This window comes from Podarcis pityusensis (assembly GCF_964106645.2).
Source record: "Podarcis pityusensis genome assembly, chromosome: 16".
In the NCBI taxonomy this organism is placed as follows: domain Eukaryota; kingdom Metazoa; phylum Chordata; class Lepidosauria; order Squamata; family Lacertidae; genus Podarcis; species Podarcis pityusensis.
This window is the reverse complement of record NC_138041.1, coordinates 37112528-37137591: the sequence shown is the minus strand read 5'-3', so window position 1 is coordinate 37137591 and position 25064 is coordinate 37112528. Positions and strand designations below refer to the sequence as shown.

The window sequence follows — 25064 nt, the reverse complement described above, 5'->3', positions numbered from 1 at the left end:
GTTTAATCTAAATCTACGTGTATAGAATTAAAGGTCCATCATCTACCTCTCTATCTATCCCCAATCTGCCTCATGATTCCAGCCTAATAGCTCAGCCAGGCTGATCCACCCTGGGCCAGCTTGGGAACCCACCACAGTGCCTCAGATCCAGCCTTAAATTTAGCTCTGGTGTAGTGGCCAATGTTTAATCAGGCACTGCGTCCCTTAGCCCTGCCCACCAACTGACAGCAGGGGGTTCAATTCTGCAGGGTGCTCCTTTGAAAGTGGCCTCTCTGCAGGAAAGAGAGTCAGGCAGTGTTGGGCTCCTACCTGCTCCTGGGAAAATGCAGCCACTGGTTAGGGAGGCCTTGGCCTTTTCATAGGTTATCCTGCCTGATGCCCATCTCCTTGACAGTCCAGATCACTCTGCACCATCAAACCTAACCAGTAGCAATTGGAGTCTCAACCCGAGTTGACTGATGCCTCTGAATAGGCCCCATATGGCTTGGGCCTTGGCTGAACCCATTGCACAGCCCATACACACCCACCAAAGGTTTAACTCATGGGTCGGCAAACTAAGGTCCGCAGGCCGGATCAGGCCCAAATGCCTTCTAGATCCGGCCTGTGGACAGTCTGGGAATCGCTATGTGGATTGCCAGCGCATGGATCACCAGAGCGTGCGTTCTTTCCCTCTCCCTCACACGGCGGCGCTTTTCTGCTCAGGGACGGAGCAATCTTGTCCCATGCTGGGTGCCGTCGACGGTGGGAGTCGGCTCACCTGCCTGCCCGCTTCAGCAGGGCAGCACTGTGAAGGGGGCATGTGACGCCGGCTGCCAGCTGCTGCTGTGTTTTCCTCCTGCGCCTCCTCTCTCTCCCTCAGTCTGCCCTTCCTTCCTTCTCCGTGCCCCTTTTCTGCGCTGCTTTCTCGTGTGCTTTCTTTGCGTCGCCTCCCTCCTTCGTTCCTCCCATGGCGTTCAGGCTGGTCGTTGCGGTTGCTGTGGACGCAGCTTGCGGGTTGGCGGGCGGCTCTGTCTTCTTCTCTGTGGTGCCTCTCAGGAAGCAGCAGCAGCAGCAGGTGGTGGGTAAAAGCTCTGGCGACGCCCCAGTTCACTTACCTCCGTCTGCGGCTCCTCTGCCAGGGCTGCTCCTTCTGTCTTCACTGGCCAACGCAGCCTCCTACCCCGCCATGGCTCCTGGATGGCTGGAGAAGCCCAACTGTAGCTATTGGGACGACAACTGGGACAGCTAAAGTGAAGCATCTTCAGGCCTCTTTGCACGCGGGCGAAAATCGTTCATCCCCCCCCCCATAAAAGGATGTCACATAGAGGAGGGAGAAAGGTTGTTTTCTGCTGCTCCAGAGAAGCGGACACGGAGCAATGGATCCAAACTACAAGAAAGAAGATTCCACCTAAACATTAGGAAGAACTTCCTGACAGTAAGAGCTGTTCGACAGTGGAATTTGCTGCCAAGGAGTGTGGTGGAGTCTCCTTCTTTGGAGGTCTTTAAGCAGAGGCTTGACAACCATATGTCAGGAGTGCTCTGATGGTGTTTCCTGCTTGGCAGGGGGTTGGACTCGATGGCCCTTGTGGTCTCTTCCAACTCTATGATTCTATGATTCTATATAGTCTGGCCCCCCACAAGGTCTGAGGGACAGTGAACCGCCTGCCTGCTGAAAAAGTTTGCTGACCCCTGGTTTAGCTACTTAAATCATTTGACTCTTGTGTTTTGGTTACGTGGTTATTCTTCTTTCCCCCCCTTCTGCTGGAAACTCCAGCAGCGATGAACCAGCCTTATGTGGCAGCACTGAACTGTAATTCTCCTTCAGCCATGATTATACGTCAGCCTGTCATATCATTTAAGTGGTACTTCTTTCTTCCTGCTGAGAGTGGTTGATTAGATTCTGGTGGGGCTTGGGTCGTCTGCGTTAGAGACATTCTCCCCCTTGCCCAAGCAACTTAACAGTGCTATTTCTTTCCTCTGTTTAACTTCTCAATGGAAACAGAACACAGTGCCTTTGGACACTCGCAAAAACTCCCAGAGACAGGCATAATCACCCTGGGACAGTCTGAAGGAAGAAATGTGAGCTGCATCAAAGAGTTACAGTGTTCAGGGTTCCAAGTACCCCATTTGACACCCCCCCAAATAACCCAGTCTTCCTTTTGTAGCCACTGAGCAGACTCAGTTATCATTTGTACAGGAATTTCTTGCCTTAGGATTATTTACTAAATATTGAAACCTCCAATTTATTTTTAAAAATGCTATTTTATTAACATAGACGTGAGTACATAACTCTCAAGCAGAAATATGCAGTGGTACCTCGGGTTACATACGCTTCAGGTTACAGACTCTGCTAACCCAGAAATATTGCTTCAGGTTAAGAACTTTGCTTCAGGATGAGAACAGAAATCGTGCTCCGGCGGCGCGGCAGCAGCAGGAGGCCCCATTAGCTAAAGTGATGCTTCAGGTTAAGAACAGTTTCAGGTTAAGTACGGACCTCCGGAACGAATTACCGTAAGTACTTAACCCGAGGTACCACTGTACTGTAACTTGATAGATAACCATAGATATATGAACACACTTAGAAAACAAGATATCATCTTTATAATGCTATCTGTTACTTAATAGGAAAAGAAATTCTAAACAACCAACTTCACCAAAGAGTAAATAAATATATTATGACTGGGAATCAAGACTCATCACCATGCTTTTTTAAATCACTACAAAGTTCCTAATAAAGTATATATTTCAGCATTATCTTGTACTTTATTATTCCAGTGCATAATAAAAACACAAACTCCACTCTCTATTCCTGACAGTCTGTCCAGGACTGATGGGAGTTGGAGACCAAGAATATATTGAGGGCCACTGGTCCCTCACTCCGTCTTTAATTTTTTGCCATAGAGGAGCCACTTTGTGCATTTCCATTTCCTTTGTCCGCTAATTGTTTTTAAGTGTAGTCACACCCTTGGAGGCTTCCGGTTAAGAAAAGAAAGGAAAAGATGAATAAAGAAAATAAAAAATAGCCTGCATTGAAAGAAGGATCCAATTGGCTCTCCTTGCAAGAAAGCGACGGCACCGCAAGTGTATTTTTAGCGCACGTCTTTCATTTCTCAATGTCAGCATGAGCCACTTTCTCCACATATCTTTTGGACCAAATGAAAGAAAACGGCTCTTTTTCTGCTGCTCATGCTGCTGCCTGTATTCAGTCAGTTTCTCGCCTTCTCCCGTGTGCACTTTCTCTCTTCTCAACTACCTGCTTCGACTTGCAGGGCTCAGCAAATCTTAATTGCACCAGCTCAGGTTCCAGGGCTTCAGGCTGTTTCCGACCTTGGCGGAATGGGCAGGTAGCTGAGGCCAGGATGTGGGCATCTCTTCTGGAGTACCATCAGAATGGAGGGACAAACAGGAAGCAGAAAGCTAAGCCGGTGCCATGCGTTGGACCCTTAGACTCCATGGAAAGGGATTCCAGGACAAGAGGGAGGGGGTGGTCTCTAAGGTTGCTGCTCAGTGCCTTAGGGATCCTGAAGCCGGCATGGGATCTGGTCACAGGAAGAAGATTCTGCAGGCTGCCATCTGGAGAAGGTTAGCCACTGACTCTGCCCCGAGGCTGAAGGATCAGACTCTTTCAATGAGGAACTGCAGGATTATTCATGTAGTTGAAGGTGCAGAGTATGGAGGGACGCGGGTGGCGCTGTGGGTTAAACCACAGAGCCTAGGACTTGCTAATCAGAAGGTCAGCGGTTCGAATCCCCGTGACGGGGTGAGCTCCCGTTGCTCGGTCCCTGCTCCTGCCAACCTAGCAGTTCAAAAGCACGTCAAAGTGCAAGTAGATAAATAGGTACCACTCCGGCGGGAAGGTAAACGCCATTTCCGTGTGCTGCTCTGGTTCGTCAGAAGTGGCTTAGTCATGCTGGCCACATGACCCAGAAGCTGTATGCCGGCTCCCTCGGCCAATAAAGCGAGATGAGCACAGCAACCCCAGAGTCGGCCACAACTGGGCCTAATGGTCAGGGGGTCCCTTTACCTTTTACTCTAGTGTCAACAAGTATTTATAACAGCAATGCGAAAACAGACCTCCAGATACTGCTAGATTGCAGCTCTCCTATGATCCCTGAACAATTTGTCATCCTGGCCAATTCTGATTGGAGCTGGAGTCCAGCAACATCTGGAGGGGCACTGGTTCTCCACTTGTGACTTGGAGTAAGGCTTAGCAAAATCTTTTCATGGCTGCCTGACCATGCCTACCTTGTGTAGAGAGAGACCTTGTGTCCTTGGTCTGAACTGCTCCTGACTCTGGTATGGTAGACCAAAACTGCTGAGTCGAATTCTAAGAATTACAGGAACCAGGACTCAGTGTTCTATAACATCCCCCACCGGTCAAGTGCATCTCTCCCCACAGTAAGATTCCAGCTGCAAAGGCATACTAGGCTGTTCCAAGTAGCGATGGTCAGAATATGGATTTGCTTAGCTTGTTTTGCAAATGGTTCAGTATAAATGCATCAGTAATGTGCTAATATTGCATCAATGACATGTTACAGAATATCCCCCCCAAAAAACCACCCATCTGGAGGGGCTCACAGTCTATAACCACCATGTGAGCAAGTCAGGATGAAGGCTGAATAAAGAAGTAATCTAGAGAGAAAGAGGTCAATGTGGACAAACTGGTGATTTTTGCAAGCAGTGCCAAAACAATTGCAGAGAAAGGGAAGGTTTTCTTTCTCCAGTGCTGATGCAAACGGTAAAGGTAAAGGGACCCCTGACCATTAGGTCCAGTCGTGACCGACTCTGGGGTTGCAGCGCTCATCTTGCTTTATTGTTCGAGGGAGCCAGCATACAGCTGCCGGGTCCTGTGGCCAGCATGACTAAGCTGCTTCTGGTGAACCAGAGCAGCACACGGAAATGCTGTTTGCCTTCCCGCCAGAGAGGTACCTATTTATCTACATGCACTGCGTTCTTTTGAACTGCTAGGTTGGCAGGGCTGATGCAAAACTTACCCTCAAATGGTGAATAGTTTCATCTGAATCCTCACAAAATGGAAATAGCAGGCAAATGTTTTGACAGGGAAGCTCTTGAAAGAGCAACTGCAGGCCCTTTGTATACTTTGAGAGCCAGGAAGTTGCTTCTTTGCAGTTTTGTTTGGCTTGCTTTAGCCCTCTTCCAAAACAGCCCTATTCTCCCCGCCCTGTAAAAGCATATGTTTGATTTCCTCCATCAATCCAAGGTACTGTGGAGAGGCTGCTTCTCCCGAGCTGAGCGTGATGCCACAGCTTTCAATTTGTTAACACCCCATTAACACAAACACTATTAGTCCTGCAATCCTGGCACCGTTAATTAATATTTCTATGGTTTATTCTAATCACTCAGAACTGGGAGCCAAGCCAATGTGAACAGTAGAGGCTTCCAGTACAATAAATGTTGTGTGTGTGTGCACTGCTTTTACTTCACCCCTCAGTGAACCTGGTAGCCACAGCTAGAATAAAATTTCAAATCCCCCCCCCCTTCTTCCTCAGGGATATAAATTATTCAAATAGGAGATTTCCTGTTCTGAATGAAGTTAAGGTGCAAGCAGTATGGGGGGGGGGATGAGAGCATAAATATCACAGACCAATTTAATCAACTGGTTTGTGGCTTTCTCTGAGCCATGGGAAATTTGAGGGGTTTCATGGTTTAGAGCACAGGTGGAGAATCTGTGGCCCTTCTACAGACATTGCTGGATTCCAGTCACCCCTAGGGCAATGGCCAGTATATGTAGTATGGAGAAAAGTTTGTCTCCCTCACAACGTTAGAGATCAGAGACATCCAATGATGCTGAATATTGGGAGATTCGGGACAGACAAAGGAAGGGACTTCTTCACACAACGCTTAGTTGAGGTATGAAATTAGCACCCAAAAAAGGCAGTAACGGCCACCAATTTGCATGGTTGTAAAAGAGGATTAGGCACGTTTATGGAGGCTCACCCTGAAGGCTATGGTCTGCTTCCTTTGTTGGAGGCAGTGCAGTTCTAAATGGCAGTTGCTGGAGGCCACAGAAGGGGAATGGGGTTGTGAAGCTCAGGTCCTGCTTGGGTGCTTCTGTAGGCATTTGGTTGGATTCTGTGAGCACAGGATACTTACCGTATTTTTCGCTCCATAAGACACACCTAGTTTTTAGAGGAGGAAAGGGGGAAAGCCCCATTTTTTGGGGGATCAGCTCACAGTTCTGCAGCTTCTTTAGGAAAGGGGAAAAGCCCCCTTTTTTGAGGATCAGCTCAAAGTTGTTGAGCTTACTTTGCAAAGGGAAAAAATCCTGTTTTTTGTGGTTCAACTCACAGTTCTGTAGCTTCTTTAGGAAAGGAAAGGGAGCTGTTTCTACAGTTTCCAGAAAGATAATCTAATCAGCCAGTCACATGTCGCTGGGGAAACAATCAGCCTCCGTCTGCAGAACATTGAACAATGGAGGCTGGGCAAGGGGGCGGGGCCAGAAAGGGAGCCAGCGATCGACCACACATTCACTCCATAAGACGCACAGACATTTCCCCTTACTTTTTAGGAGGAAAAAAGCATGTCTTATGGAGCGAAAAATACGGTAACTAGATTGGCTACTGACCTAATCTAGCAGGGTTCTTGCTCAGAGGGCCATAGGCTCCCCATCCTTGTTTTACAAGATTTTATTATTTACGATTCCTGCATTGCAGGGGGTGGACTAGATGACTCTTGGGGTCCCTTCCAACGCTACGATTCTACGATGCTCTTATCCCACACTTTGGTCCTAGGAGCTCAGGGCAATGTATGTGGTTTCTCCTCTCAGCCACTCAGAACGTTCCAAACTTTTCACGTTGGGGACACACTTTTTAGACATGCATAATTCCGCGACACAGTAATTCTATTTTACTAGCAAGCCAGAGATCAAACTAACCCCTTTCCAACCCCGGGAAGAGCATGGGGAGTGTTCACGCGACACACCTACACACTGCAGCCGACACATGAATGTGTCGCAACACACAATTTGGAAAGCTCTGCAACCACACTTTAAAGTAGCCCAAGCAGTGTGTGTGTGTGCGAGAGAGAGCAAGAGAGTGTGTGTGTGCAAAGCAGCATGCTGCGTTGTGAAAACCAGAACATCAAGCCTCTTGTGATCTGTCTTCAGCATGAAGCCACAAAGCACAGCTCAGCACCCTGGATAGCTACATGTACCCAGCTTGCCCCAACGAAGTTGGAGACTATCTTACCCTTCCAGAGGTGAAGCATGAATTCTTAAAGAAGGCACAGGGAACCACCAGCCCAGGGCTCACACGTGGCCCTCTGGCCCTCTCTGTTTGGCCCTTGGGACTTTCCTCAGACTGCATCCCTTTCCTCGGCCACACCCTTCACCCACCCCAATTTACACCCCCTTTCAGTTAATTTTGCCTATCTGGAATAGGTCCTTGCACCCTAGTCACACCTCTCATTTCCCTGGAGGGGTGCATGTGTGCACTAAAACTTAGATTGCTATACAAAGGTCAAAGTTACATTCATTGCTCTGCCAGCTTTTGCCTCTAGCTCTGCCTAGAGGTCAAGACATGTGGGTCTTTTTTGTCCAACTAGTTATGCTCAGAGTAGACCCACTGAAATGGATAGAGCTAAGCTGGTCATCTCCATAAATTTCAGTGGGTCTACACTGAGAAGGACTAACATTGAACTCACAACCCATGGATTCCCTTGCCGATTATGACTGACCCATTAGAATTGCAGTTAAGAGTTTTGTGGACCTCTGGGTGCATCTCTTTAAAATCAGCCATAGTCACCAGTAACAGACCCAAAGTGAGGCTGGATGATGTCAGTAGTTTTCCAGGATGTGTGGGAATATCTCCTTGGGAAAGCTCCATTCTTGGCCATTGGAAACAGCATTTCTTGGACACATATGACCAGGCTGACTACTGTTCCTGCACCATCATTTCATATTTATGCCATTCAAGTGTGACAAAATGTGTGCTGGGACAAGTTTTAAGATTTTAGCAAATTATATCTAGAAGCTGGGGGTTGGGTGGAGAACAAGGATTCAGCAATGCAAAGCCTGGTTGTGGTTTTCGGCTATAGGATGCCAGGCGTGATGATATGTATTCCTGAATGAGATGCCCTTTATGGGTTGGATAAAATCAATAACTCATTCCACACAGGATACAGAATCTCACTCTGCTCATAATGAGTCTCATGCTGACCCAAGACCTCTGCTGGCTCTTGGCTGATGACCATTAAATGAAATTTCTTATTAGCAATTCTTTTTTGATCAAAGGCCTTCAGATGGCCATGGGTAGGTAAGGGGAAAGTGATTAATGCTGCAATTGTATACTCCAGCCTTCTCCCAACCTGTCGCCCTCTAGATGTGGGACTGCAACTCCCATCATTCCTGACCAGAGGCCATGCTGGCTGGGGTTGATGGGAGCGGTTAGTCCAAAGCATCTTGAAGGCACCATGTTAGAGAAGGCAGCTATACTTGCCTACCTGGGAGCAAAGCCCATTGAACCCAATGGAGCTTACTTCTGTATAGGACTGCAGCATAACAGGTTGAGGGCAGGCACACAGAGAGGGAGACTTCCAGAACAGAAGAGGAAGGGGGAGAGAAGGGTATATCCCAATGATGGTCAGGCAGATGTCTCTGTGAAGCCCACAAGCAGTGCAGGAAGGTAATTGCCAACGTCTGATGTTGCTCCCAGAAGCTACTGCTGAGTGAGCCTGGAGATTATCTGTAGCCATGAGGACTAGCAACCAGAAGCAGCTTTTGTCAAATACCATTCTAAACCCTTCTAAGCTAGCAGCTGTCACTGCATCTTGTGGCAGCAAATCCTACAAATCCTTCATGAAGCAGAACGAGGGCCTTCTGGAGGTTCCCTCATTGCGAGAAGCCAAGTTACAGGGAACCAGGCAGAGGGCCTTCTCGGTAGTGGCGCCCGCCCTGTGGAATGCCCTCCCATTAGATGTCAAGGAATTAAACAGCTATCCTATTTTTAAAAGACACCTGAAGGCAGCCCTGTTTAGGGAAGTTTTTAATATTTAATGCTGCATTGTTTTTAACACTCGATTGGGAGCCACCCAGAGTGGCTGGGAAAACTCAGCCAGATGGGTGGGGTATAAATAATAAATTATTATTATTATTATTAGTTTGTACTGAAATTCTCTGCTGACTGGATGACCCTGAACTATAATGCAGCAATGGGGAACCTCAGGCCCGGGCGCCAAATGTGGACCTCCAGGACTCTCTGTCTGGCCCTTGCCCCCCCAAGCCACACCTCCTCTACACAGGCCACATCCCTTACCTGTCTTGTTTCACACCCATTATGCCACTGGAATGCATCCCTGCCCTCCGGTGCTGATCCTTGCCTGTTTGGGTGAAAGACAGGGAAGAGTGTATGTAGCAACCAGCCTTTTACAAAGGTAAAATTTACATTCACTGCTGTGCCCCTGGCCTCATCCACCCCTGGCATGTGCCCAGAGGGAATGTGGCTTTCAGGCTGAAAAACTCTACCTTCCCCTTGCTCTCGAGTCATGGAATAAGACATGCAGGTGGAGACAGAGGTCAGGGCCTTGGATTTGGGCAAAGCCTGAATAACTGAGCTGAATCAAGCCTATATGGGGGATCCTGGCTGGGGCAGAGTCAGGTTGAGGAAAACCTAATTACACATTAGCCCTGCCTCCCAGTAGCTTTGGGGCTGGATCAGGGCTGGGACAGGTTCCTTGGGTTGGCTCATGTCAGTTCGGGGGATAGGGGACTGTACACAGCCCAACAAGACAGTTGAGATGTTGCAACAGCAAGGGGTCTTGTGGCAACTTGCAGACTCACAAATTTATTCTGTTAGGTCTTCCAGGTGCTGCAAGAGTTATGCCTCTAGAGGTGTTCTAAATGTTTAATTTCCAGCTGGATCCATTCCCTACCTAAATAAGCTATCCAGTGCAATATTACATTTAGGTTTAAAGTGTGGTTAAATATTCACCCATTCCCCATCTCTGGGTGAATGAGGGTTTTTATATGGGTTATCTGACAGTATGGAATCTGTAGCCTCCCGGCCCAAATAATTTTGGAGAATTGCCTGTGTAAACACACAATTAAAAGCAATTTAACAAGCCTCCTGATTATGTTGATTTTTGTTTTCAGCACACCTGGCTGTACCGACTCCTTCGATTCCATCACTTAGGTGGTAAACAAGTGTGTCCTAGTGAATAATGTGACAGATGCAAATGAAGATGACACATTGCAGGAGAGGGAGGAGGGGACAAATTTGCAGGGCTGGGGAGCTGCTGCTTTTCAAAAGATCCGGAGTGTGGGAAAACCTTCCCTTTGAGTCAGAATCTTTTACAAACATTTGAAAACTAGTCTGTATACAAGGTCCAGTCCAGTCCCAAGGTCAGGAGTATCTCAGTTCACACAGTCAGACAAATCAGGGGTCAAGAAAGCTGAGGGTCCAAGGGTTCAAGAAGCAGCAAGGTCTGGTCAAGAAGGACAAATGTTGTTTCCAGCAACTGACCGAGACTGGAAACCCTGCTTAAGAAAGCTGGAGCCAGCTGGTTCTCATCAGGAGCAAGAAGGCTGGTCAGCAGCAGGTGGAGTCTCTGCGCCTTCTGCTTTTTCAGGCTGCTGCTCAGCAGGTGAAGCTTACTCCTGGCCCATGACATTGTCCCTGCCAACACTTGCCTGGGTGATAATTTTAGATCTCCCAGTAACTCTCCAGCAAAGATGGGGAAACCTGTGGCCCCCAAATGTCACTGGACTCCAACTCCCATCAGCCCCAGTCAGAATAGCCAATGAAGAGGGACCACATCTGGTAGTTCAACCACATCTGGAGGGCCACAGGTTCCCATCCCTGCTCAACAGCAGTGCTTCTTAAGCTCCTTTTGCGAGTTACTTGCAAGAAGGGGCAAAGTGTTCATGAAATGGCCATGGGGCTGTTGTGATTGGACCAGCCCCCAATGATGCTCAGCTCCTCCCATCTTGCCCCTGCTATCCAGATGTTTGAAATGTGGAAACCTTCACATGTGGACGGCCATGCATGTATCTTGGAGGAAAATCTGACCTGGTGGAGGGTACCTTCCTAGGTTGTTCTGGATTCCAGCACATATACTGTGAATCTTCATATCTATATACTATCTGATATTTTATAAGGAGGGAGATCATCTATGATGACTGTACTTCTCTTAACTACCAGCTGGCAAATTGTTCCAGGGAAAACTGGAAGGTCAAGTTAAGAAGGCAAAGGAAGCTTTCATTTTCATTGCCGTTTCCACTGCCACCCTTTCAAATTGCTGCATTGCTGACCCAGTCGTCGCCCCTTTGCTCTGCCGTGGGAAATGGTGATGATATTAAAAAGGGTTATGAAAATGTATGCTCCACCTCAGTCTTACAGGTTGGTTAACCTTTATCAAAGAACTCCAGTAGGTGAGCAAGGCACCTTTACTTGCCTTGTTGACACTCTGCTGACTCAACTCTCTGGTCTTCTACAGTACTTGGCTGAAAACCCTGCCAGATTCTACTTAATGAGAGCTTTTTATTTCTGTTCGTTAAAAAAAAGGTTGGCTTTCCGGGAATGCTGGTGTATATCAGTGGCTGATAATTGCCAAGGCCCTTTAAGGGTCAGGAATAGTGGCTTAATTTGCTCCATATTGGCTCTGTGCCAAGGACGGAAGGCTCTGTGGACTTCCAGATGTCATTGGACTACAACTACCATCATTCCTGACCACCAGCCATGCTGGCTTGGCTTGGGTCTGACAGGAGAAGGAGGCCAACTCCTAAAGGGTCAGAGGTTGCCCATTCTTGCTATCTTGAGGGTCAGCCAGAAACATCATTTCTCCTCTGGACTGTCAAGTTGGACAGCCTTACTCTTTTGTTCCATAATAATAATAATAATAAATTTTATTTATATCCCGCCCTCCCCAGCCAAAGCCAGGCTCAGGGCGGCTAACAACAATCAAATAATCAAACAACCAAATAATCCAACATTCTAAAACATTTCATTATAAAAATTAATTAAAATCAAATTAATGGCAACCGTTAAGCAAAGTTCTGTGCAGGTTGCCAGAGGAGGGAGTCAGGCTGGGCCCTGACCAAAGGCCTGGTGGAACAACTCTGTCTTGCAGGCCTTGTGGAAAGATGTCAGGTCCCGCAGGGCCCTAGTCTCTTGTGACAGAGCGTTCCACCAGATTGGAGCCGCAGCCGAGAAAGCCCTGGCTCTAGTTGAGGCCAGCCTAACCTCTCTGAGGCCTGGGACCTTCAGGATGTTTTTATTTGCAGACCGTAGGTTCCTCTGTGGGGCATACCAGGAGAGGCGGTCCCGTAGGTACGAGGTTCATGTCCTGCCTTGTTCTCAGGGCTTATGGTCCTTACTATTCCAAAGGCTGACCATGATGATATTGAGTGGAATTACAACATCACACTAATTCAATTATTTTGTAGGTGCAAGACATTTTGCCTTTCAGACAAAACAATTTCCCCTCTCCCTTCCTTGTGTGCTTTTTGGGGATGGGGCTTCTCCTTACCCTCCAGAGCAGATTTTGGGGAGATGTGGGGAAGGGGGAGAAGCTGCCTTGTGCTTGCAGGTGTCTTCTGAATTGGGCCCATTGAAGATTGATCATCATCACCATCATTGATATTGTTACTGTTATTTCAGTTCATTATTTGTCCTTCGCCATCAGATCCCAGGGCGGGTTACAACAATCTGAAATTCAGTATTAAAAACAGTTTAAAACAAATTTCAGTCACAAGAACAGGTTGGGTCCTGAAAGCATATATCTCAGGTGCCAAAGACCACGGTAAAGAGATGTGCATCTTCAGTCTGTGATGGAAACTGTGTTGGACACTCCTCTGTGGGAAGGGAAGTCCATCATCTAGGAGCTGCCACAGAGAATGCCCTCCCCTGGGCCAACCCTCCCCCCCCGAATTTCTGAGGGCTGCAGGAACTACCAAGAAGGCCTCCTCTGCTGAGCTTAACATCTGAGAGCATCTGTAGAGAAGGGGGCAATCTTTCAGATATTACACATGCATCAAGAAGGGAGATTCCAGCTAAACATCAGGAAGAACTTTCCAACAGTAAGAGCTGTTTGACAGTTTGACAGACTCCCTTGGAAGGTGGAGGACTTTCCTTCCCTGAAGGTTTTTAAGCAGAGGTTGGATGGCCATTTGTCAGGGATGATCTAGTTGAGATTCCTGCAGTGCAAGGGGTTGGACTAGATGACCTTGGGGGGGCCCTTCTAACTCTACATTTCTGCGATAATGTTCTATGCTAGTACAGTGGTACCTTGGTTTAAGAACAGCTTAGTTTATGAACAACTTGGATGAAGAATGCTGCAAACCCGGAAGTAGGTGTTTTGGTTTGTGAACTTTGGTTTGTGAGCTGCTATGGGAAAGCACGCCTTGGTTTAAGAACACTTTGGTTTAAGAACGGACTTCCAGAATGGATTAAGTTTGTAAACCAAGGTAAAGGTAAAGGTATCCCTGACCATTAGGTCCAGTCATGACTGACTCTGGGGTTGCGGCGCTCATCTTGCTCTATAGGCCAAGGGAGCTGGCGTACAGCTTCCGGGTCATGTGGCCAGCATGACTAAGCCGCTTCTGCCAGAGCAGCAAACGGAAATGCAGTTTACCTTCCCGCCGGAGTGGTACCTATTTATCAACTTGCACTTTGATGTGCTTTCGAACTGCTAGGTGGGCAGGAGCAGGGACTGAACAACAGGAGCTCACCCCGTCGCGGGGATTCGAACTGCTGACCTTCTGATTGGCAAGCCCTAGGCTCTGTGGTTTAGACCACAGCGCCACCCGTGTCCATGTAAACTAAGGTACCACTGTACAATAGAACACTGAGGCCAACAGAATAAAATAATGGGATGGGGAGGGTAAAGAAGAAGAGCCCTGCTGGATCAGATCGTACTCTATTGACACTAGCATTCTGAATTTGAACCCGGGTCTCCACAGACCTAAGGCAATACCCTTAACTCAGAGCTAGCCAATGTGGTACACTCTAGATATCGTGGGACTATGGCAGCCGGGATGGCTAACAGGTTTGTGGGTGCTGCAGTTTGACAATATCTAGAGGGCACAGCGGTGCCTATCCCCACACCCCGTGTTGGCACTGCCACATTTCATCACCTTTCAGTCTTAAAAATAAAATAAGAACTGTCCTAGGTTTTGGTCTGGTTAGCTGCTGGCAGAACAGTGTTGCTAGAAAAGCCACAAGATTTAAAAGACGCACCTGCTGAAATGACATTGTCTAAGAGGGAGCCCCAGGCCAATCGATGGAAGCCTATTCTCATTACGGGGCCGGCCTGACTCCTGCTGTTACGGTGATCCACAGTGCCATCAATGTAATGGATTTGCACAGCCGTCTTGCACAGGGACCCGGGTGCAGAGACAAAGGAGAAGTCTGTATTTCTTGCGTAGCAGGTACTGGCTAGGGAACATTTCTTTATTATTAGGGCTGGCAGGATTGGAACAGCTACTTGCACCTCCCTCCAACACTGGCCTGGCTGGCTAAGAGTGCAAACTCATTGTTTGCTACTTTTAAAATATTCCAGAGTTTTAAGCAAGGAATGTCACAGACTGGGGCTCACCCAGGAGAGTGTGTGTAGTCAGGCCTTGGCATCCGCCTAAGGCACAGAAAGGAACAACTAGTCCTGGCTCCACACTTTGGACAACTTCTGGGCAAGATGCCTTTTGTGGGTCCCATCCCTGAGTGGACCTGCCATCTCCCTACTTCCATCCCCACTGTCCATTTACGTGCCCCTCCTTTCTCCCTCTCTGGCCACAATCCAGCATATAAGGCAAGTTGAGGGTGATGATCTACCTCCTTGCTATTGTCACTGCTTGCCTGCTCAGCCTGGGCAGGTGAACAGGCTGAAACAGCAAGGAGGGAGGGAGAGCAGGGCTGGGAGGCTCCAGGGGTCAGCCGTGGGCCCCTCAGCGGACTGTGAGCACTGGCATTGGCATTGCTTATGGGAAATGGTATTGCAGGTCAAATTAGACCTGTGGGCTGGAGGTTCTCCACCGCTGCACTAAATAAATTAGCCGCGAGGGATGGGAAGAATGAATTGTTCATCCTGGCTGAAATATTTCCACTTGAATAAATAAGGTGGTTGGTACCAAAAGAGCTGGCCGCCCCACACTTTTCCATTAACTAAACTAAGGGTTGCTCTTTTTTCTTCCCCCTTTCAGTTGCCTGATTTATCAAGTTGCAACGTTGTCAATTTTCCAATGTGGCTCCAGCGCTCCAAGCCATTGTGTCTATTATATATAGATGCAGGAGGTCCAAAAAGCAATTTAAAGTGTCGCAAGCAGTCAAATGATTTGGGAAGTAACTAATTAGCCATGTCGAAAGAGTGACAATATTTACTTCTCCGCTCACAATAGCACTGAAGAAAGATTCGCCCTCCCTCCCTCTTTCGTTTCTTTTCATCTACAGCGATTTACGGCAGGAAAATTAAATGCCTCTTGCGAAAGAGCCCAGTGGTGGACATTCTGCAATGGCCATCACACTATAAAGCATAACCTAATCATCTGCTGTGCTGGAGTAAATTAAATGCCCATGGGGAGGGAGGGAGGGAGGGAAGTAAGGAGCGAAAAAGAACACAGGCGGTGAAAAGTGATATGTGGAAGTCTACTCTGAGGGAGCTTGGTCATTCCAAGACGTTTTGCTGCCTGAGGTGAAGTTCTAGATCAGGGGTGGCCAACCTTTTTGGATCAGGTGTATTTGAGGTGATGAGAAAGTGTTTCAGAAAATGGCTGCCATGTGGGTGTGGCATAATACAAAATGGCTACTGTGGGTTTTGGCATAAAGGCTGCCACATCTAGAAGAGCAGGAAAGGCGACAAGCCCCCAACCTCAGCCCCTTCCACCATCAATGAGAAAAATGTGCATTCAACCACGGTAAGCAGATGAAAACATTAACAGGATTTTAATCTCACTTGTAATGTAACAAATACCGTGGACAATATGTTGTTGTTTAGTCGTGTCCGACTCTTCGTGACCCCATGGACCAGAGCACGCCAGGCACTCTTTTCTTCCACTGCCTCCCGCAGTTTGGTCAAACTCATGTTAGTAGCTTCAAGAACACTGTCCAACCATCTCTTCCTCTTCTCCTTGTGCCCTCCATCTTTTCCAACATCAGGGTCTTTTCCAGGGAGTCTTCTCTTCTCATGAGGTGGCCAAAGTATTGGAGCGAGCCTCAGCTTCAGAATCTGTCCTTCCAGTGAGCACTCAGAGCTGATTTCCTTCAGAATGGACAATATGGATAGATATAAAATATAGATTACGAAATAATGTGCAGTTGGAAATGTTGACAACAGGACCTATGGAGGGGATGGGGGGAAGTCCCGAGATTCAGAGTAACCTTTTTATATGGATGTGTATTTGGTATGGGAGGGTGAAGAGCTGCATGCTCTTAGATGCAAAGTCCAGGCCTGGCCTTTTCGAGGGCGTCTTTGACAGGGCCAAGGTGTGCCTAACATTTTCTTTCTTTCTCCTCTCCTGCTTTTGTGCTTGGGTGCCTGTTTCCCCCGTTGTGATTTGCAGCTGTCTTATTTTTTTATGGTACTTCTTTTAAATGCCTGCTGTTTAAATGCTGCTCTTCTGTTTTTATCACGTTCTGTCATTTGATTTGATTGTTGTCGTTTGACTTTAACGGATGCCGTGGAAGCTGCTCTGGTTTCCGTCCCATGAAGAGTGGGCTACTTGGGAAGGGCTGTAGCTCAGTAGCAGAGCAGCTGCTTGGCATGCAGAAGGTCCCAGAATCTCCAGGGAGGGCTGGGAACGTCTCCTGTCTGAAACCCTGGACCGCTGCCGCCAAACTGTATTGACCATACTGAGCTTTTTCAATGGTCTAACTTGGTGGGTATAAGATAACTCCCTACACAGTGGTACCTTGGGTTACATAAACTTCAGGTTACATACGCTTCAGGTTACAGACTCCGCTAACCCAGAAATAGTGCTTCAGGTTAAGAACTTTGCTTCAGGATAAGAACAGAAATCGTGCTCCGGCGGTGCGGCGGCAGCAGAAGGCCCCATTAGCTAAAGTGGTGCTTCAGGTTAAGAACAGTTTCAGGTTAAGTACGGACCTCCGGAACGAATTAAGTACTTAACCTGAGTTAAGTACCACTGTACTTATTAAAAGTTGTTGAAACTGTTGCAAATTAACAGGCTGAAAGGAAAATACCACGCTGCTGCATGTGAAGAACAAAGGAACGTTTATTGTCTTTGCTGGACAGACAGACAGGCTCAATGGATTAACATCCAATGATACAATGGGGCAACTCTTTGGTGCAAGATTAGCTGCAGGTCTCTAATTGCCACAAAAGCTTGAACAATCTACACTTGCCTTTGTCGTGTAAGAACTTACGGACTTTGGCTACTGCAGGGAAGAGTAACACAAATAAATTGTTTGCTTTTATGTCATGTGGGATTTTACTTCTTATGCTTCAGACTTAGATGCACAAATATTGGTTTGTTTGCTTTGTTCTTGATTTTATTATGTATTTTGTGTTTTATAATGTATTTTTATTTATATTGGTCTCTTGACAATTTCCTCATTTTGTTATTCTTTGTTTTGCGTATGGTATGGTGTGGAATGTCTTTATTTATTACATTTATATCCCACTTTTCCTCTAAGGAGCTCAAGGTGGTTGACATATTTTATCTTGCAACAACCCTGTGAGGTAGGATAGGCAGGGAGTGAGTCACTGGCCCAAGGTCACCCAGTGAGATTCATGGCTGAGGGGGAATTTGAACCCTGGTCTCCCAGGTCCTAGTCTGGCTCCCAAACCACTGCACTGGCTTCCCATGCCATACCCCTACTACTGCACCTTTGGATTGTGATATTACAATAATAAAAACATTAATTAAAAAAAATTAAACAGTTAAAAATTTGAAGAGGTGTGAACAACTCACAAAAGGTGGTTTGTAGACATGACGGCAGCAGGGCTCTCATTGACGCTGCAAATACAAGAATAAACCTCTAGGGCACAGTGTAATTATTTACTTTGCTAAATAACACAGAGTGGCTATGGTTTAATTACTGTAGTTTAGCAATGAAATAGAATTGCTGCTACGATGTTAGCGTCAGCGCCTAGCTTTTAATGAGCCTTTGCAAACACTCACTTTTACAATATTAGCTAATGCGCTTTTTGTTTTTAAATCATCTTTTCGGAATTTGCTGGGGCACCAAGGACGGCGAACATGAAACAGCATGGCTGAAACAGTTGGGAAAGTCTACATGAAGCCTTCTCTCTCTCCAGCCTCTGCCTTTTTCTCTAAAAGATGCAAATCAACAAGGCATTAAATAGTGAAAATGTACTATAACAAGCCAGACAGGGCTGTTTCAGCTTGTCTGGTCTTGAAGGCTGATTCAGCCTATTTTCCCTATGTTGCGATCGTTTCTTAGCTGGTGGTGGCAACAGATGAACATATATAGGGCACAGAAAAAAGCAAAGTGGCAGAAAAGTGGTGGTGGGGCTTTTGCTATATATATATATATATATATATATATATATATATATATATATATGAATGAAATAGAGGCCATTACTAAGCAGGCTCTGGGAAGGACCCCCCAATAAGCCCTTTGGGGCCTGTTTGTGGAGAAAAATGGGGTTCTTAAATCTAAAGAGCTGCTTCAGCGCTTGCTGACTGCTATACTGGCATTAATTGCCAGGGAACAGAAAAATCTTGAGGGCCTATCTCTAGACAGATGGCAGCTTGCCGTGTTTGGCAGCTTGTATTTGTGGAAGAGCTGACACATAGACTGAGGCCAGCACGTGGTCAAAGGAAGACGGACTCATTTGTTGGGACATGCTGTGGCTTTATTGATGACACAAGTTGCAGAGAGAGTGGAAGACCTGTGGACACTGTGAACTTCACCCTCTCCTTCCATTTGCAGAGCTCTTCTTTATACTTGCCTGGCTCACCTACAGGCCACATTCATGCCACACATTTAAAGCAGTATCATACCACTTTAAACAGGCATGGATTCCCCCCAAAGAATTCTAGGAGCTGTAGTTTTTAAAGGATGATGAGAGTTGATAAGCGACCCCTATTCCCCTCGCAGAGCTACCGTTCTCCAGGATTGTTAAACCATTCTGTAGACTAAACAAAATTTAAAAAAAATCCTTCGAGACCAACTTAAGTTTGTTATTGGTATGAGCTTTTGTGTGCATGCACACTTCTTCAGATACACTGAAACAGAAGGAGTGTGCATGCCACGAAAGCTCATGTTGGATGTTGGATAAGATCTGCCTTTGGCCTGATTCAGAAGTGCTTTTCTTATTCAGATGGGTTGTATCTAACTAAGTCCTACCCAGAATAGATCCATTGAAATCAAGGGACCTAAGTTAGCCATGGTCATTGATGTCAGTGGGGTCTACTTTGACCAGCACTGTATACAACCCAGTACAGTGGTACCTTTGGATGCGAACGGGATCTGTTCCAGAGCCCTGTTTGCATCCTGAAGCGAACGCAACCCGCTTCTGTGCGTCTGCGCGGGTCGTGATTCGCCGTTTCTGCGCATGCGCGTGATGTCATTTTGAGCGTCTGCGCATGCGTGAGTGGTGAAACCCGGAAGTAACGCGTTCCGTTGCTTCTGGGTCACCGCGGAGCGTAACCTGAAAACTGTATATGTCTCTGAAGTAGTCAGGGTTGAGTAACTGCCTTTCCCTTACAACAGCCATATGAGTTACCGCAGGGCTGTCTTAAGCATATGCAGCACCAAGGTGCAAAGATCCGCCTGGCGCCCCCCCCCCCAGGTTGCCCAGTCCCAGGCGCGTAGGAGGGCAGAGCCAGCCGGCTGCCTCAGCCTCTCGCTGGCTCAGTCGCCCCCGAACTCGTGGATCAGAGCTGCCCGCAGCAGAAGAGCCCACCGTGGTGCTCTGACGGGCGGACGGGCTCTTCCCCGGACTCAACTCTCAGGCCCCGGACTCTTGGCCTGTCACCCCTGAGAGCCCGGTGCCTGGGTGCCCCACACTCCTAGCGCCTATGGGTAAGATGGCCCTGAGTTACCATATTTTTCTGTGTATAACATGCCCCCGTGTATAACACAACCCCTATTTTGGGGGATTCCAAATAAAGAAATCCCCTATATGCATTATCCGTGTATAAGACGACCCCCAATTTTAAACTTGAAAAAATAGGGGGGGAAATATAGTCTTATACATGGAAAAATATGGTAAGTTAGGGTGTACAGTTCAGTAACAAAGGTTATGGGCAAAGTTGTGTGATGTGTCTCTGTGTGTGCTGAATCTGGAACCAGGCCATACCCTACAATAGTTCTCTGATGAAAATAGGTACAATGCTGTTTTTCTGGAAAAAGAGCTGCTGGAACTCACCAGTAAAACCTCCCTTGTTCAAGCAATGGCTCCCACCTGAGTGGTGCTGGAACTGAGTTCCGGTGAGTTTTGGCTGAAAAAAAAGCCCCGGAGATGTCCTATTCCATACCTTGCAATATTTCTCTGATGAAAATAAGGTAAAGGTAAAGGACCCCTGACAGTTAAGCCCAGTTGCGAAGGTCTCTGGTGTTGTGGTGCTCATCTTGCTTTACTGGCCGAGGGAGCTGACGTTTGTCCGCAGACAGTTTTTCCGGGTCATGTGGCTAGCATGACTAAGCTGCTTCTGGCGAAACCAGAGCAGCGCATGGAAATGCTGTTTACCTTCCCACCGGAGTGGTACCTATTTATCTACTTGCACTTTTTGGCGTACTTTCGAACTGCTAGGTTGGCAGGAGCAGGGACCGAGCAATGGGAACTCACCCCGTTGTGGGGATTCGAACCGCTGACCTTCTGATTGGCAAGCCCAAGGCTCAGTGGTTTACACCACAGCGCCACCCACGTCCCTTCTGATGAAAATAGGGACGCCCTAAGGGAAAGTGGGACATTCTGGAATTGAATCAGAAACCGGGATGGCTTCTGTAAATCCAGGAATGTCCCTGGAAAATATGGACACTTGGAGGGTGTGCCAGGCAGTTTTGGAATCCAGACAGTTCCGAAACCTGCTGCAATTTATTTTAAAGAGCCAGGTTTCTAGATCTCATGACGACAGGGAAAGGCCTGCATTGTGTATGTACAATTTATATTAAAATAGTTGTCCTTCCTTCCTTCCTTCCTTTTCAAAACACAACTTTCAAAAATGGGTTCATATCCAAGACAGCACTCTCTTCACTAGAGTAGGCACATGGACAACAAATCCAAGAATTTGATGGAAATGAAATTATCTGTCTTGTTTTGTTTTCATGTTTCCCGATGGAAGCAGACGTCCCATTAGGTTTCCTACAGTCACTTTGTTGATAAATGACCTTATCAAAAGCCCTGTCATAGCAAAATAAATTAATTTAATTGCCATGGCTAAACAAAATGGCCTATTTTCCCCAGTTAGAAAAAAACCAAAGGCAATGCGATCTAATCACGTTGCCCTTATTTGTAGTTCTGATATGTAAATTAAATGCATTAAGTGAACAGCAAAATGATTCATAGCTTCCCTAGACAGAGTATAATAAATGTGCTCCCCCTCCCTTTGCTTTAGAAAAACTGATATAATTAGAAAGCAGATAATGTTTCCTTTCTTCTCTCTCTCCAAGCTCCCCTCCCCCATTTCTGTGAAATGAACAAGCCACAGGAGGCCCCTTCTTCATAATAATTAAAGTTGCGGAATAAGCTTTTTATTATCATAAGTATCAGATTTGATAGATATAGTTTTAATTTAGAGTAAACATCTGCGTTACTTTATTGCACTAGGAATGAGGGCTCTCTTAAGGGAATGAGTGTGTCTTGGTGCTTATGGGAACTTTCGAGGCTGAAATCCTCTTAACTTGGGAGAAATCCTATTGAACGTGGTGACATGGGAGCTACTTCTGAGGAAGCCGGCACAGGATTAGACTGCAAGGAGGCAGGGATAATCAAATGTTTAATATTCAGCCAATGTTTGGAATCCCCCAAGTTTGCCCTGGTTGTTGTTTTTTTTAGGGCGTTCTCTTGCAGAAGAGAAGAGGACTGTTGCACCCCCTCTATTGCATTTTGGGGGATGGGGTTGAATTTTTAGAGGGTGGGACACAAAACTTGTCTCTGCCCCCTGACTCTCTGCTACTGCTCACATTGGCCACATTCAGACCATGCATTTAAACCCATTATCACACTGTTCTGAACTGTCCTGGCTTCCCTCAGAGAATCCTGGGAGTTGTAGTTTGGTAAGAGTCCTGAGAGTTGTTCGGAGACTCCTTTTCTCTTCCAGGAGCTACACTTCCCAGCATGGTTTAACAACAACAACAACAACAACAATTTATTATTTATACCCTGCCCATCTGGCGCTTCTCATTTCCCCAGCCATTCTGGGTGGCTCCCAACAGAATATTAAAAATACAATAAAGCTTCAAGCATTAAAAATTTCCCTAAAAAGGGCTGCCTTTAGATGCCCTCTAAAAGTCAGGTAGTTGTTTATCTCCTTGACATCTGATGGGAGGGCGTTCCACAGGGCAGGCACCACTACCTGTAACCTCACTTCTTGCAGCTAGGGAACCGCCAGAAGGCCCTCAGCGCTGGACCTCAGTGTCTGGGCTGAACGATGAGGGTGGAGACGCTCCTTCAGGTATACTGGGCTGAGGCTGTTTAGGGCTGTAAAGGTCAGCACCAACACTTTGAATTGTGTTCGGAAACACACTGGGAGCCAATCAAGCTGTCTTCACAGAGAATTCTGGGAATTGTAGCTCCTGGAGGGGAGTAGGGGTCTCATAATAGCTCTTAGCACACTCAGGAACCAGCAGTGGGTACCCTACAATTGAACTGCTTCGATTGACTTCCTTCAAAGAATCCTGGGAGCTATAGATCATTAAGGGTGCTGGAAATTGCTAGGGGACCCCTATTTGCTTCCCAGAGTTCCTTGAGATGAGGGATTTATTGTTAAACTACTCTGAAAATTGTAGCTCTCAGAATAGGGGTATCGTAACAATTCCCAGCACTCTTAATGTTCTACAGCCGCCAGGATTCTTTGGTTGCTTAAAGTGGTATCAAGGTGATTTAAACTAATGGTGGCCCACCTGATCTCAGGTGTGGCAGCAGCATGCACAAACTTAAAGGACTGCCTTTTCCCAGCCAAGAAGCTTACAGCTTACAGTCCTTCTCTGTGTGCCCCACCTGAGGGAGCTTCGCTGAAGATCTTCAAGCAATAAGAAGTCACAGGAATCTTGCAGACTCCTGTATATTGGATAATAAACAAATGCATTGATATAATTAAAAAAGAGGCCAATCAGACCAAATCAGACCAAAAACTGGACTTGCGTGAAGGAATACATCAAAAACATTGTTCTGGTATTAATATATCAATATGCAATGGATGAAACTTAAAGAGTAAAAAATTAAGAAGAAATGGGTATAAGATGAGATAGTCAAAAATAATATTGATAACACAGCGAAAAGAAGAAAAGAAACAAAGGAAGTCACATATAGGTGGAGGGAAGTCAAAATTTATGTCTGTATGTTTGTATGTTTGTTTTCTTTTTTTGTAATCTAAGTTGAGAGGTGTATGTATCTATGTATAATAAGTTTGTTTAATGTTCTGGTTTGTGTTTGTAAGTATTGCATTTATCAATAAAAGTTAAAAAAAGAAAAAGAAAAAAAATAGATGTTTTAATGTATTTTAAATATGTTTTAATGTATTTTTAATGTTTTGTTGGAAGCTGCCTAGACTGGCTGGGGAAACCCAGCCAGATGGACGGGGTATAAATAATAAATTATGAAATGATGATGGTGATGATGCAGGGCACCAGCTGCAGATTTTTTTGTGTCCATGATATGGCCATTTGCACCAGTACTTGAGTTCTTCAAACAAGGGCAAATGATTTTGCTGAATCTTAATAATAAAAAATAATAAATTAAAAAGGAAAGAAATGAAAGAGAGGTAAGAACTCTAAAAATGAACAGTGGCATATATGTTGCTTTTTAAAACCCAGAATTCAACCCTTGCCATAAAGTTTTATGGAGCATTTAGTTCAAGTTAATGGTAGAGAAATAATGACAAGGCTGAAGGCATTGTTTGTGCCCTTTTGGAACATGATAAAATTTAACGCCACTGTTATTCCCGCAGTCTGAATTCATTATTTATGAAGTCCAGGAAAATATGGTGGACCGCTGCAGGATGCCTGGTCTTTTAAAAATCAAACTGTATCTGAAATCTGCTAGCTCAATGTCATTTGAGGTGACATGTTTATGTCTGTCCACCTGCTAGTGTGGTTGTTCACGTGTGTGTGTGTGTGGAGTCAAGAGCATGAGCTGTGAGCCACAACATCCCTGACTCAAGCTACATTTCAGCCACTACTGCTCGCTTGGTGGCCTCAAATTAGTTGCTGTTCTGTCAGCCTCAGTCTTTCCAACTGCAAGATGGAAATAATCAGGGATACTTTTCTCTTTCTTCCAAATCTTAGCAGCCAGTGAGATTTTCTAGGAGCCTGATTGGAGGGCAGAACTGAAACCAGGCTTCGCCCACTCTTGGGTGTGTGTGTGTGTGTATCAGAAATACTAACCTAGCATACATGGTGATTGTTCACATTATGGGATGCTGTATGAGACTTGAAAAACAAGCTATCTAAATGTGGTTCATATTTGTTTAGCTCATTGGAGTGAGGGAGAAAGCATTTATGTCACAGGAGACTGGTCCATTTGGGTGGATGGGGCCATCAGATCTCAACCTGCTCTGAGGCAACCCTCACTTTCCTTCTTTTTTTACTTGCATCCTGTCAGCTTCTTTCTCCTTCATCTCAGGGTTCTCATTGGAGGACTCAGCACAGAGGGCTCTGTGTTGGCTCCCCACTTGTGGAATGCCCTCCCCAGGGAGGCTTGCTTGGTGCCTTCATGACATATCTTTAGATGCCAGATGAAAACATTCATCTAGGCCTTTGGCTAATTAAACAACTGATGGCTTTTCAAAGTGTGTATGGAGGGGTTATTGTTATTGTTTGTTACGGTGCTATGTAGTTTTGTGTTTTTATATTGTAAACTGCCCTGTGATCCTCGGATGAAGGTAGTATCCTGGTATTGCTGGAAACTAAGGGAGGAGAGTCCTGCCAACCTAGCAGTTCGAAAGCACATCAAAGTGCAAGTAGATAAATAGGTACCCCTCCGGC

The 25064-nt window shown here is 46.3% G+C and overlaps 1 protein-coding gene and 1 long non-coding RNA gene across 3 annotated transcripts in view; one reads left to right on the top strand and one right to left on the bottom strand.

Moving 5' to 3' along the window:
* The window catches only part of TMEM132B (transmembrane protein 132B), a 354214-nt gene that overhangs the window by 179489 nt on the left and 149661 nt on the right, over positions 1-25064 (top strand). The window lies entirely within an intron of this gene.
* Positions 3261-14528, bottom strand: LOC308465447. Its single transcript, XR_013980448.1, has 3 exons — positions 14172-14528; positions 9252-9315; positions 3261-3353 (listed from the first exon to the last, which is right to left on the bottom strand). It is a non-coding gene; the product is annotated as an uncharacterized lncRNA (long non-coding RNA).